Below are 15045 nucleotides of genomic sequence, written 5' to 3'. Positions count from 1 at the left end.
AACCTGACATGATAGCTTTGTCAACGTTTCTCAAAGAGGACTCCTTGTTACACGGAGTGCAGCAGTCAGTTTTTGTTCCTTTAAAGGCAGACTACCTCATAAAGGACAAGATTCAGTTCACAATTCCAGAGGCTGGAAGGCCCACCAGCAAAGTGTCAGGTCTGGCAAAGACCACTGGTGTCATCACATACGCTGATGGCATCACGGCACAAGCATGTTGTGGGGAGAGCTTGTACACACAAGTCAGGCTGGGAATGACTAAACTCGATCTTAAAACAATCTCCGTTCACAAGAACTCAATCCTACCAGGACCACCTTAATCCTTTCTGAGATCAGTGACCTAATGACTTCCTTTTAGGTCTCACCTCTTAAGATCACCATACTTGGGACCAGTTCTCTAACATGAATCCTTAGCAGGACATACCACGTCAAACCACAGTACAGACTCGTGTGACACTATATCCTGAGAGAAACTAAAGCATTTGGTGTCCATGTGAGTTGGGGAGATGTTGAACTAGTTAGGGTTTTTTCCCTGCAGGATTTCTTCAATCCTATAATGTTCTGATGTGTTTTGTGACTCTGGAACAGTGGTTTTCAGCCTTCCTAATGCGTGACCCTTATTTTTATTCTTTCCTACAATATATCCTGACACAGTTTCCCCTTCCTCTACTCCTTCCAGTCACACACACACACACACACACACACACACACACACACACACACACACACGAGAGAGAGAGAGAGAGAGAGAGAGAGAGAGAGAGAGAGAGAGGGCGAGCGCTTTTCTCTGCCCAAGATCCACTCCTGCTCAGTTTCCCTTATTCTAAGACTCTTTAATACACTTCCTTATGTTGTGCTGACCCCTAACCATAAAATTATTCTCATTGCTACATCATAACTATAATTTTGCTACTGTTAATATCTGTGTTTTCCAATGGTCTCAGGTGACCTCTGTGAAAGGGTCTTTCAACCAAAGCAGTTGCAACCGACAGGTCAAGAAACACTTCTCTAGAAAGAAGCAGACTGATGCCATCAGTACACCCCAGCTTTATTTAACAAAGCCCTGTTTAGTTTGTAGCATCCTATGAACATTTCCCAAGATGTGGATTTATGAACTGTCCCGGGGGAACTGCGTCCTTGGAGAAAGTATGCAAATATTGGCGACTGGGTTTGTGCGGCTGTGAAGAGGTCAGGTAACAGGCTTCTTAAGAGTTCCCAGAGGAGATGATGTTGCCGATTTTAGCAGAAAGCATACTCTTTCCCTGAATTAGAACAAATGAGGTGTCAGTGTTTTTCACCAAGCTGGTGGCATCTCAGGGTGTCAGGGAACTGAGAAGTGCTAGACACAAGGGTACTGGGGCTTGCATGCCTTGGGCAGAGTCACTGTTCTGCCTGCCATTCAGGAGCTGTGCAAACTCGAGCAGGGTGCTCGTTCCTTCTAAGCAGCCTTCTCCCCAAGAGAGGATGAACCAGACCAGGTGGGGAGTGGACAGTGTCTGGGAAATGGAAGAGCCCACCCAGTGGCTGAGACAAAGGTTGCTCTTGGCTTCTTCTGCCCTCACAGCCATCTACCTAACCCATAGGGCTTTGCTGGTGATCAGGAAACCTCCAGGAGGTGCTGTCCTTTCTTCCCTGCCCTCTTGTGGCGTCTGAGCTGGGTGGCATGGGAATGTAATTCCTTCTCCTCTACACCAGCGTCTTCCCACATCCTCCTGAAGACACTGTCAGTCTCAGCACCTCCGGCCAACAAGCAACATGGAAACAGACAGAGGCCCCACTGTTTGCTGACGTTCACTGACTGTCCTTCAGGTCACCCTCTGCGATGTGTCACCGAGGGGGAGCCAATCCTCGAGTGCCTGTCCTATCAGAGTCGGCCTCTGTCTGCATCTGTCACTGCTGATTGCATTTGAATGACTTTGCCTCTTTTTTAAATAAAAGATTTATGCCTTAGCTGTTGGAGCCTGCCTTTATTTGAAAATTTAATCTTGTTTCTGGGAGTCTAGATTAACTTATTAGATTTAGGCGTCCCTCTCGCGGAGCTGGGAGAGAGGCGGAGCCTGGTTTCTCTGCACAGGCCTGTCCGCCAGCAAAGGTAGAGGAAGCGATACTTGGGACCCTGCTTCTGCAGCAGGGTTTCCTGGGTCACCTGGGTCCACACCCAGGCCTCAGCTCCAGAATTGGTGTTTCCTGCCAGGCTGTGTATCAAATCTACCCTCCCCCTAGCTTTATAAAGGGACACCACCATTCTGGTAAGGGCTATGTCAGGTAGTCCTGTCCCCCAGCCGCGCTGTCTCTGCTCTACTGCTGTGCCACAGGATTGGATCTTACATTTCATCCCTGGTGTGTGGCTGGCACTTAACTCCTCTGACCAGGCCTCAGATCTCCTAGTCTGGTGATGGTAGTGCTGCTAAATCCCATCTCAAAGGCACGTAGCATAAGCACTGGTGGGGGGGGGGTTCTTACTCTTCTTCTTGCTACTGCACTGAACAGCCTGGAGAAGGCATCGAAAAATTTCTTCCACTTGCATGCTGAAGTCAGAAGCCCCAGAGCTTGGCATGGACATTTAGCAAGTCCCGAGCAGCAGCACCCATAACAGGGGGGAGTGTGGGGGCGGGGCTTATACAATATGCAGTGGACCATAATGCATCCCGGGAATTACAGAACTTAAGATCTAATCACCTCTCATTGATCTCCTAGTCAACACTCATAAGAGAGTGAAATTTCTGCATGAGGCTCTGGGAAGGGAAGTTAGAGCCATGGTTGGGGGCCTTCAAAGTGTACCCTGAGCGCTGCTTTGGACACTTGGGTGCCTGGGTCAGCCAGATGGTGGAGCGCAACTCCCTCTGGAGCTAGAAAATGGCAATAAAAGCAGTGAGTCCCAAGGTCACAATAGAATCCAGTACCAAGGCAGGCTGTCCCAATCCAGCTCCCCTCACCCTTGCATCCGGGCTATGACTGAGCTGCGTCCGCCTTTCTTAGTTAAATCCAAGCCACAGTGCTTGAGCGAAGTATACACTTGGACAGAGGATCTTTGGAAAATTGGAGCTTAAGGGGGTTGTAGAAACCGGCCTTGACTGTCTGTCTCCCAGGAAAGGCGGGGAGATGACCGTAGATATCCTCAGAGCTGCCTGTAGTGTGGGCCACACTGCCCACTGGCCACTACAGCCCTAAGTGCTCTCTCAGTCTGCATCTCCCTTTTCCTCTCCAGCCCGGAGCACAGCGCCTGCAGCCTTGACTTTCCCGCTGCACTCTCGCCATCTGCTGGTCAGTGGTGGAATAACAAGTCTGCACTTGGGACCGTCGCCGCTTCTATGCCAATCTGAGCAGAGACTACGCCTACGCGCGCGCGCGCGCGCACACACACACACACACACACACACATACACACACACACTCATGCGTCAGTGTGCACCTACAGGCCCACATGCACACGTGCACGCACACTGGTAACGTGAACACACAGGCACACGGTGTACGTACCCACATTGGCACAAACAAGCAAGCACGCGTGGTGGTCTTACTTTGCTTTTTTCGCCTTTCTCCCCCAGCTACTCATCCTGAGGATCCTGAGTTCTTGACATGAATACTCGCCTAGGACTTAAACGTCTTAAACTCTGGCCTCAGCGAATGGGCATAGGCCCTTGTGCCCCCCCCCCCCCCTTGCTCAGAATGGGAGCTGGACTAGGTGGGAGGTCACGCTTCTCTTCTAGTCAGGTTCACCCGATTGATGGACCGACAGGCGGCGATCAAGAGCAGCTTCTGGTTTCCCTGAACTGCCTTGTGTACTGCTATACACTAAGTCCGGATTTGTGCCTCGTGTTTTGGCACTTAGCAAACTAACTCCAAAGGAAGGAAGGCACATCACTACCCTCCCCCCATTCATCTGCCAGAGCCTCACGAGGAGTTGAGAGGACCCCAGGCCAACAGCCAGACTGTGGCTGTGGTGACAGCACATCCAGGGATGCTAACGGAGCGTCTGACAAAGCTCACACTGTCCTTACTGACCCCAGATTGTTTTCGAAATGTGGGTGTTTTGTTGATCTTGGGCTTACTTCCCCTGTTTCTTATTTTGAAAACAGCACGTTAATGAAAACAGGAGTTAAACATCTGTGTTCACAGCCCAAGTCACAGTAGCAGAAAGTGAAGGAAACTGCCCACCCGGGATGAATGGAGAAAGGAAGTGTGGTAGAACAACGGAGTATTGTTCAGGCCTGGAGAGGAAATGCTAACACAGTGCAGGACAGATGAACCTTGAAGACACTACACCAAGCGGGATGACCCCACCCGCTGTAGTTTAGATCTGGCGTGTGCCCCATGAGGCCCCTTTATTAACGGTGCAGGGAGCAGCCTGTGTTGCTATTGCTCCCCTTTAAGAGGTGAGCAACACGGACTGGGTGCTTTGAGATCGAGTCTCAGTTAGGAAAGGCGAAGTCTCAGCATGGGATGGTGGTGCTGGTTGTACGAAAGTGTGGATTTACTCACACCCTTGAAACGTGCCCTTCCATGGTAAGATAGTTGGAATCTGAAACACCCTTTCCCAGAAGCTCACATTTTGAACACAGGTCTCCAGCTGGTGGTGCCATAGTGGAAGGAGATGGGCCCTGGCTGAAGGTAACACCCTCCCACCCCTGGATCAGTCAGTCCTCAGCTTTCTGCATCCAAGGAATACAGGGAGGGAAAGCCATGGCCATGGTGTACCTTCGCAGCCTCAAAGGAATTAGTCACCAGCTGGTCAGCTGCCCCTGACAGTTAACATTTTCTACAGAGAATCCCAAGCTTGGAGCCACTATGTGGCTGTCTCCTCAGAATGGCCGGGTGAACCCTAGAATTTACAGGTCCAAGGAAACTGAGGCAGAGAAGTTAAAAATCCCACCAACGTAGGCAACATGAAGAAGCGCCATCAGTCCACAGCCTGGCTCCTCCACACACCTAGAGTCTTCTGCTGCCAAAAAATAGAGAGAGCTGTGTCCTTTCTCCCACCCCCAAGCTCATCCTAGGTGTCTGCCTGTCCCCAGGGGCAGCTCCTTCCGTGCCGCATGCCTCTCAAAGCGTTGGAGGTCGGACCCTGCCCCTTAAGCCCCACCCACTAGGTACCTTGCAGAACAGGAAAACCCCTCTCCCACCTGGGCCCTCCTGTGTACATATGGTGGCGAGGCACCCGGGGAATTCTGCTGGCAACTTGTTTGAGACGGCCACACTAGGGGTTCCCAGACCTCCCGCTGCCTCCGGTGGCCTCGGGCAGACACGTGCACCATCTCTGCTGACTCCAGCAGAGAAGTCGCCCGTAGCCACAGACTGCCATCACGCTGTGATTAGTTAATCTCTAAATGCGTGGCGCTTTTAATTAACCACCAGCCCTGCACGGGCAGCTGTTCCACGCACATCTGATCTCAGTCCCAGTCCCAGCTGACAGAGCGCTTCCATCGTGCCCGGATGCTTGCATGCGGTGATGCCTCAGAGGTGGCTGCTGCCACAGCTACAGCCCTAACAGGAGCCACCAGCCACAGGAAGGAGAAAAGACAGTCATCCTAGGGTCATCATGTGTGAAAGATTGAGAGGTTGGTGACGTCTATGCAGTATGGGTGAGGCTTGTAGTGTCTTTCCAGGTACTCTAATTAGCTCAACTAAATGCGAGAGGAAAGGACCCAGTTCTAGCTAGACAGTAAAAGGCTTCAGGCATGGCTGGATCCAGGAAGGAAAGCAAAATTACCAGACCAGCTGGGTTTGACCCCTCGGAAGAGCTTTGCCTTTGTCTCCCCGGCATGAGTTAGCTGACCACAGGTGCAGGTAGACAGTAAGATGGCCTCTTTCTCTTTGCTTCCCTCTGATAAGCCTATGCTCGCTCACCTCCGCACCTTGGGATAGGTCTGGCCTTAGTTCCACCATCGCCTTATCAGATTGAATCTGAACCATTCGGACAGACGTTCCTGTTATCCAACCGCAGAGAACCGTCTAGTTCAGTACTACTGACATCCTAGGCTTCAGTCTTTCTCCTGGGCTGTCCTGTGCATCCCTACCCCTGGATGCCCCTGGAGTTTCAGCTAGAAAAATGGTGACACCAAAATACTACCCCCAAATACAGCCAGAGATCCCTTGGGCCTGCCTCCAGTGGGATGCTGGTGGTGCCCTGAAACAGAGGCCAGAAGGCAGACAGGAGCAAGTGGAGCTTTGGGCACATGGACCGCTGACGGCACAGGTCTAGCACCTTGAGGTACAGCATGTGAGCACCAAAATGGAGGGCCATACGGCATCTTCACCAAAACTTACCTGAAACAGCAACTTAGCACAACAGACAGTCTAATCAGCTCGAGGTTTGGGAGGCTCAGAGTCTAAAATCAGGCAGCCAGTTTATTAGCACTGGTAAGGCAGATGCACCAGTGGCCATTGCTGTGATAGAAACAATGTTCTGACACTTGGAACCAACGGGAGGAGAGAGGCCCAGCCTCAATTCCCATCCCCAAGATATACCCAGTCACCCGAGGACCATTCGTGCTCTGCAGTCCCTCCCAATACTGTGAGCTTCAAGAGACCACTCAGTATTCAAGCCACATCCCATATAGACACTCATGTGGCCGGCCTACATGGTAGGCTTGGGATTGGGGCTGAGTGTATGGTGAGCACACACAGAAAAGCTTGGGGCATAGGCAAAGGTGATCTCCTGCCACCCACATGGCTGCTTTCCACAGTCATGGCCCCAGCAATGTGAGGTGCCTATCACTGTTGGAAGCACATCGCAGTAGCTGAGTCCCAGAGTCAGTGCTAAGTATAGTCTCCTGGGTACCACTTTACAGTTTACTCGGTGCCATGTGGTAGAATCAGGACCCAGTCCCAGTGTGCCGGTCCCTGAATTCACAACTTGTACCTCACCAGCCCCTGCCAGAGGGCAGGGAAGGCCCCAGTACAGGCCATAGCCTTTGAAGGACTGTCTAAGGTCCTTCTGGGAACAGGAAGTAGTCAAACCTGCAAAGCTTCTTTCTTTAAAAAAAAAAATCAGTTTTGACTTTCAACCTAAAATTTATCCTGTCAGAGACTGAGGGAGTAGTCAACCGGTAACCAGCCCAACTTGGGACCCATCCCATAGGCAAGCGCCAATCCCTGCCACTATTAATGGTACTCTGTTATGCTTGCAGACAGGAGTCTAGCATAACGGAGAGAGGCTCCACCCAGCAGCTGACTAAAACAGATGCAGACACCCACAGCCAAACAGTGGATGGAGCTTGGGGACTCTTATAGAAGAACAGGAGGAAGGATTGCAGGCCCCAGAAGGGATAGGAACTCTACATGAAGACAACAGAGTCAACTAACCTGAACTCTTGGAGCTCTCAGAGTCTGAACCACCAACCAAAGAGCATACGTTACACAAGCTGGACTCAGGCCTCCCTAATCATATACAGCATATGTGCAGCCTGGTCTTCATGTGGGTCCTAAACCACTGTAGCAGAGGCTATCCCCAAAAGCTGTTGCCTGCCTGTGGAATATGTTCTACTAGCTGGGTTGCCTTGTTTGGCCTCAGTGGGAGATGAGTAATAAATAAATCTTCAAAAAAGGAATAAAATTATATTTTAAAATCATTTTTGAAATATGAAGTTTGCAGTGGTCACTAAAGTGTCCTCCTTCTCCCCGACCTCGTACCTGACGCTCCAGCACTCAGCAGCTGTTGTCTCCCCATACTTCACCAATCATGCACCAAGAATCTGTGTGCGAGTCCAGGCGAACTCGGGAGGGAGGGGCTACCAGTTCTCTGTGAGGAGTTCGGCTAGCTAGGGCCAAGTCTGAAGCCCATTGAAATTTTTTCTCTAAATTTTATAGATTTTATTCCTAATGCATATAATTATTACACATTTATGGGTCTGGCGTGTTGTTGTGACACAGGCATACATTGTATAATAGTATACGAGGGCCATCAACATATCCATGTCTTATACTTATCTCCAGGGTGAGAAATTCAGATTCCTCACTCCTAGAAAGCTATTTCAAGATATTCACTACAATGCTACAATTGGGAACATCTTGGAAGATGCCCCTCTTACTTACGGTGACTTAGCATCTCTGGGCTCCCTTTTCCCTTTTCTCCCAGCCTCAGTCCCCTCATTCCACACAGTCACAGGTCCTTTGGCATTTACTGTGTTTAGATTATTTTGTTAAATATTTTTAAAAGATTTATTTATTTTTATTTTACGTGTATGGGTGTTCTGCCTACGTGTATATCTGTGCACAGCATTTATGCAGTGCCCACAGAGGCCAGAATAGGGTGTTGGATCTCTGTGGTGGTTTGAATATGCTTAGCCTATGGGAAGTGGCACTATTAGGAGGTGTGGCCTTATTGGAGGGGGTGTGGCCTTGTTAGAGGAAGTGTGTCACTGTGGGGATGGACTTTGAGGTCTCCTACTGCTCATGCTCTACCCAGTGTGGAAAGAAAGCCTTCCCTTGGCTGCCTGCAGATGACAGTGTCTTCCTGGTTGCCTTCAGATCAAGATGTAGAACTCTCAGCTCCTCCAGCACTGTGTCTGCCTGGGTGCTGCCCTGCTTCTTGCCATGATGATAATGGACTGAACCTCAGAAACTGTAATGCAGCCCCAATTAAATGTTGTCCTTTACAAGAATTATCTTCATCATGGTGTCTTTTCACAGCAATGGAAACCCTAAGACAATGCCCTAGCTACAGATGGTAGTGAGACACCATGTTGGTGCTGGTCTTCTTAACCACCAAGCCACCTCTGCAGCTCCCCGTTGTTTAAATTCTCAAACAGCTTTCTGTGGGACCTCTCTTTCCCAGCCTCAGTCTCCTTGTATATAAAAGAGAAAAGCAATGCCCACTTTCCTGGGGAGCAGGGAATCCTAGGCACCACTGTTGGCAATGCAGGACGTACATTGGTAACCAGAGCTCTTAAGTCTTCAGTTTCTCCAGCTGTAACGAGGGGTGACAACACCCTAAATACTAGTTGGAAATGAGTTCAGAGTCTGGTGGTATAGGAGTGACAGGACTCAGGAAACATCAAAGATCCTCAGGCCACACCCAAGCCATTCCCCTACCCTGGATCCCATTCTAGCCTCCTCTGCCCCACACCCTATCACCAGGTCCCTGACAGAGAGCTATAACACCTGTGAATGTGTGTCACCCACCCTCCATTCTCACCTGGTATGAAAGCTCCACACCAGGACTCTCTTTAAGACAAGATGCCAAGAAGGAACGCCCATTCAGAGCCTGCCCCACATGTGGCCCATACATATACAGCCACCAAACTAGATAAGATGGATGAAGCAAAGAAGTGCAGGCTGACAGGAACCGGATGTAGATCTCTCCTGAGAGACACAGCCAGAATACAGCAAATACATAGGCAAATGCCAGCAGCAAACCACTGAACTGAGAACAGGACCCCTGTTGAGTGAATCAGAGAAAGGACTGAAAGAGCTTGAAGGGGCTTGAGACCCCATATGAACAACAATGCTAACCAACCAGAGCTTCCAGGGACTAAGCCACTACCTAAAGACTATACATGGACTGACCCTGGACTCCAACCTCATAGGTAGCAATGAATATCCTAGTAAGAGCACCAGTGGAAGGGGAAGCCCTTGGTCCTGCCAAGACTGAACCCCCAGTCAATGTGATTGTTGGGGGAGGGCGGTAATGGGGAAGGATGGGGAGGGGAACACCTATAGAGAAAGGAAGGGGGAAGGGCTAGGGGGTGTTGGCCCATAAACCGGGAAAGGGAATAACAATCGAAATGTAAATAAGAAATACCCAAGTTAATAAAGATGGAAAAAATTAAAAAAAAAAAAAAAAAAACAAGATGCCAAGCTGAATCCTAACAGACTGGGCCACAGACAAAGTGGCTGGTGCACAGTGCACACCCCAGGCATGCAGCATGCCCTGACCTGTGTGTCCCCAGTCTTTTTCTATTGGAATTATAGTCGCAATAAATATAACAGATTTCCCAAGCAACCTGCTCCACCCGGAGCATCACTAGTTCACTGTGGCCAGCCCTAAATACCCTCATTTGATCAAGAAGCCCACCACCTTCCATCGGTCTCCTCCATTCACCTCTAGGAGCTGTGAATGAACACCTGGACAAGCTCTTGCTCCAAAGCTGATCCTGGTGGCTCTCCTGTCTCCGTCTTGGATACTGAGAACTGGCAGGAGCAGAAGGTGGAGGAAGCAGATGCCTGAAATTGCCAGTTATTGTTTCTGTTGTCCTACAAAGTCCCCTTCACAAACACAGAGACACCCATTGGGATCTACTCAAGCCTTCCCGGAGTCATTGTTCTGTATCTCTCATGCATTCCAGTTATACACACACACACACACACACACACACACACACACACACACACACACACTGTCAGCCACCACAGGCCTCTGTTGTCTATGCTATGCTCACACCTGCCACTTATGAAGCAGCTGCTGCCTGCTTGGACCAATTCTAAGCACATTATCCAAATATCTTATGGAGTGATCACAATTAGAACTATTGTTTACAGAAAACAGTCACAGGATGTTAAAGAAACTGGTACAAAGGCTGCATGCTGCTGTATAGCTCTTTCTTCTAGAACCAACACTCTCTGTCACAGCACAATCCTGGAGCCTGGGCTTCTACAACTTTGTAAGCCCTCCCAACACACCACCTCAATTGACATAAGACTAACACAAGTGTCATTTTCCAGATGAGGAAACAGGTCTATGAGACCTAGCCTACCTGAGTTCATGGAACAGGAAGACAGAAAAGAGAATGGACAGCCATTATGAACTTGCTAAGTGTCTCATTGACCTCTCCACAGAACTCCACCATGGAAAGGTCTTCTCCTCCTGTTTAGCAAGAAAATTCATGAAGAATTGTGAGATCCCCACTCTACCCTAGGCACTTCTTCACTCCTCCCAGTGGGAAAACAGGATGTGTCCAAGCTTTAATAACATCAAGAGGAGAAGAAGTCATCAGTGCAGTCAGTCCAGGGATGATGTGGTTCTTAACCCATTCTTGATGCAAGAATGGAAGGAGAGTTGGCTTAGAGACAGACACTTTACCACACAAAATTTAATAAGGAGATAGAAACAATTGGAGAGGAGTCAAGCTAGAAGGAATATGGAATAGGAAAACCCAATAATTCATCTATAAATTTCAAAGGAAAGAATGAGACCGAGTGGAGCATACAGACCAAATGAACAAGGGATATAGAAAGTGTTTTTCAAACACAGAAAAAGGAACAAACAAGAAAATCTGGGACATCCTGAAAGATGAAACCTTTTAATTCTGGGCACAAATGAGGGAGAAGAATCCCAAGCCAAGGGTATAGACTAGATCTCCCACAAGAAAGAAAAGCTCCCCAAACTAAGGGAAGACAGGTATACATATACAAGAAGCACATGGAGCATCAAATGGACAAGGTCAGAAAAGAAAATCCCTGTGACTTATTTATCATCTTTCAAACATTAAGTATACATAAAAAAGAAAATGTGTTAGAAGCTGTAAGGGGAGAAGCAAAAGTCACACACAAAGGAAAAGCCATCAGAATAGCAGCTGTTTTCTCAATGGAAACTGAAATCCAAAAGAGCCTGGAACAATGCATTTCAAGTCTTAAAGGACTGTGATGGCCAACCTTGACTAATATACCCAGCAAAACTATTCACCATAATTGAAGAAGAAAGAGAAATCTCTGTGATATGGTCTAAAATAACATTGATTATTGGTTATAATCAATAAGCCAACCCTAAAGAAAATACAAAGTGCAATATTTTGGGCTGGAGAAAGAAAATGAGCATAAAAGAGAGGATGTGAGAAGAATGTCAGAGCCACAGTTATTAAAACACTAAGTATGACTCAGAACTCAAATAATACCAAAAGTCAACAATGACCACAATAAACACACATTTCATTAATAACCTTAAATGTGAATGGTGTCTTCCAATCAGAAGACACAGGCAAAATCAAACAAAAATCTATCTATCAACAGTCTACAAGAAAAGCACCATAGCTTTAAGATAGGCACTGCTTAAAGTAAAAGGATAAACAAACCTATTCCCAATGAATGGGACCAGAAAGCAAGAAGGCACCACTCTTAGTATTTAACAAAATAGACTTCAGACTATAGTGGGCTGCTGACCTACAGTTACACCACCTCATGAAAGTATTCTTAAGAAAAAACCATTAAGTGGTAAAATTATCTTGGATAAACTGGTTACTATGGGCCAACCATAAATTTCTATCCAGTGTGTCCCTGACTTCATGGTCAGAACAGTCTGACAGCTTACCTGCTGTATTTGCACTTCTGTAACAGCGCTAACTTCTTTTCTGCAGATGTGCAGGCTGCCTTTCTGTGTACATCACACCAATGCAGCCTTTGCCTTTTAACACTAAAACTTGAAGGTGGGGTCTGCTCCCGACTACTCTGCCTGGGATAGCCCATCTGATGGTAGAAGGCTCCATATCATTTGAATTACTCGGGCCCCTCTGAGTATGGCCTTTCTTCAGGGAAGCCATAATAAAGCTAAAAGTAGCCAGCAGAAGTGAGAAGGGACACTTAACTGAGGAGACATTACTGTGCTCAGCACATATGCACAAAACTCTGCACACCCAATTTCGGGTGGGGGGGGATGTTCAACTAGATTTAAAAACACAGATTAACATGACAGTAAGATCAAAATAGTTAGGTCATATGGACAGAAATATATAGAGGGAAACATCAGAATTAATTGACCTCCTACATCAATTGTACTTAACAGATAGCTATAGAATACTCCAGAAAACACAAAAGAATACACATCGTATGCAGCATGACATGAAGTCTTTTCTGAAATAGACCATATCCTGAGATGCCAAAAAAAAATCTTCACAAGTTCAAAAGGATTGAAATAACCCCTTGGATCCTGTCTACTCACAATGTGATAAAACATAAAATTGACCACAAACAAATTCATGGAGAGTAAAGAACTCATTATTGAATGATGATTTCTTCAAAGGAGAAAAAAATCAAGAAACATTTTTTTAAATCCTGGAATTAAATGAAAATGAAAACAAAACCTCCAGACAAATGAAAACATCCCTAAAAGGGGAGCTCACAGGTGCCTATGTTTTAAAAAGCACCAGAAGGAGCACAAATAAATGACTTCATGGTGCGACTCAAAAACTTGGAAAACCAACAACAAACCAAATACAAACCCGGTCAACAGCAATAAATAATAAAAATCAAAGCAGAAACCAATGAAATAGGAACAAAAACATTATAAAAAGATTCAATGCATCTAAAGCTGGTTCTTGATGAGATAAACAAAATTAGCAGATCCTTAGTCCACCTAACCAAAAGAGAGATGTAGGGACACAAATAAATAGAATCAAAAATGAACGAGTATCATGACAGACAGCAAAGAAATTCAGAATATTATCATCAGAATATTATCGGGGAATATTTTAAAATCTGTGCTCCATGAAGCTGGAAAGGGGGTGTGTGATAATTTCTAGATTCGACAAACCAAGAAGAATCGGCAACGTAACCAGACACCAAACAGATAAGTACATTGAAATGGTAATAAAAAGCCTTTCAGCTTAAAAAAAAATCCAGAGCCAAATGGATTTAGAGTAAAATTCTACCAGATGTCCAAAGACATCCTTAAACTATTCAAAAAGGAAAAGAAACAGATACAGAAGGAACACTCCAAACCCAGGAAGTGAAGGACCTCTACAACAAAAACTTTAAACTCTGAAAAAAGAGAAAGACACTAGACCAGCAGTTCTTACCCTGTAGGTCATGACCCTCTGGGGTTAACAGGAGTCACATATCAGATATCTTGCATATCAGATGTTTTTATGGTTGGGGTTGCCACAACATGAGGCGCTGTATTAAAAGGTCACAGCATTTGGAAGGTTGAGAACCACAACACTAAACTATGGAAAGATATCCCCTGCTCATGGATTGGTAGAATTAATGCTTTGGAAATGAGCATTTTTACTAAAAGCCTTTTACAAATTCAGTGCAATACGATAAAAACCTCTGCCTCATTCTTCACAAAAATAGACAAACTATCTTAAAATTCATACAGACCCACAAAAGCCCTCAGACAGCCAAAAGAAATCCTGAACAGAAAGCAATTCTGTAGGGATTGCAGTTCCAGATTACAGAACCACAGCAATAAAAACAATGTGGGACTGGTACAAAACCGACGTGTTGTGAACATCAGTACCTGTAACTTCAGTCACTTAATACTTAACAAAGATGTCAAAAGTACACACTGAGGGAAAGACACCATCATCAACAAATCGTGCTGGAAGAGATGGATGTCCTATGAAGAAGAATAAAATTAGACCTGTTTCCATCACCTTGTATGAAAACTAAGTGGATCAAAGACCTAAACATGAGACACTGAAAGGTCTAGAGGAGAAGAGACACAGTGGCCTGCATGATACAGGTGCAGGAAGGGACTTCTGAACAGGACTCCATCTGTTCAGGAATTAAATCTACAAATGACCGGAGGGACTTCATAAAACTGAAAAGCTTCTGCACAGCTAAAGAAGCAACCAGGTGAAGAAGAAGCCCACAGAATGGGAGATCCTCGCCACCTCTACATCTGGCAGAGGATTACTAATATCCATACCACATAAAGAACTCAAAAGACGATTTTTAAAAAATGACCCATTCAAAAAATGGATCTGGAACATGAACAAAGAGTCCTCAAAAGAAGAAAAAATGTCTAAAAATTGTATTTTTTTTAAACATTAATCATCCCTAGCAATCAGGAAAATGCAAATCAAAACAACTTTGAGATTTCATCTTACCCCAGTCAGAATGTCAAAGACCAACAAAACAAGTAACAGATGCTGGAGGGGTGTGGGGAAAAAATCATATTAACTGTTGGTGGGGTTGGGAACTGGTTCAATCCCTATAGACATCAGTGTGCTCAACTCTCAAAAAGCTAAAAACACGTCTACCATATGACCCAGCTATACCACTCCATGGCGTCTACTTGACATCCAACGTCACAGATACCTTCTCAGCCATGTTTGCTGCTGATCTAGTCACACAAGCTAGGAAACTGCGACAATCTAAATGTCCTACAAA

General features: G+C 46.4%; 1 protein-coding gene and 1 long non-coding RNA gene across 8 annotated transcripts in view; one reads left to right on the top strand and one right to left on the bottom strand.

Annotated features, from left to right (window-relative positions):
* Positions 1-1950, top strand: part of LOC147999361 (uncharacterized) — a 58212-nt gene extending 56262 nt beyond the window's left edge. For 4 of the 5 annotated variants that reach the window (XR_015643583.1, XR_015643582.1, XR_015643580.1 and 1 more), the window contains one exon: positions 1696-1950. The gene's annotated coding sequence lies outside the window, so the exon portion shown is untranslated. Of the gene's footprint in view, positions 1-1583 lie in introns of all 5 variants that reach the window. The other variant, XR_015643581.1, reaches the window with a different exon arrangement.
* The window catches only part of LOC102551322 (uncharacterized), a 43490-nt gene continuing 29474 nt past the window's right edge, over positions 1030-15045 (bottom strand). For all 3 annotated transcript variants that reach the window (XR_015643585.1, XR_015643586.1, XR_015643584.1), the window contains one exon: positions 1030-1262. This is a non-coding gene — a long non-coding RNA (uncharacterized LOC102551322). The remainder of the gene's footprint in view (positions 1263-15045) is intronic.

The sequence above is a fragment of the Rattus norvegicus genome, chromosome 19 (assembly GCF_021556685.1).
Source record: "Rattus norvegicus strain SHRSP/BbbUtx chromosome 19, alternate assembly SHRSP_T2T, whole genome shotgun sequence".
Classification (NCBI taxonomy): domain Eukaryota; kingdom Metazoa; phylum Chordata; class Mammalia; order Rodentia; family Muridae; genus Rattus; species Rattus norvegicus.
This window is presented reverse-complemented; position numbering and strand designations above follow the sequence as displayed.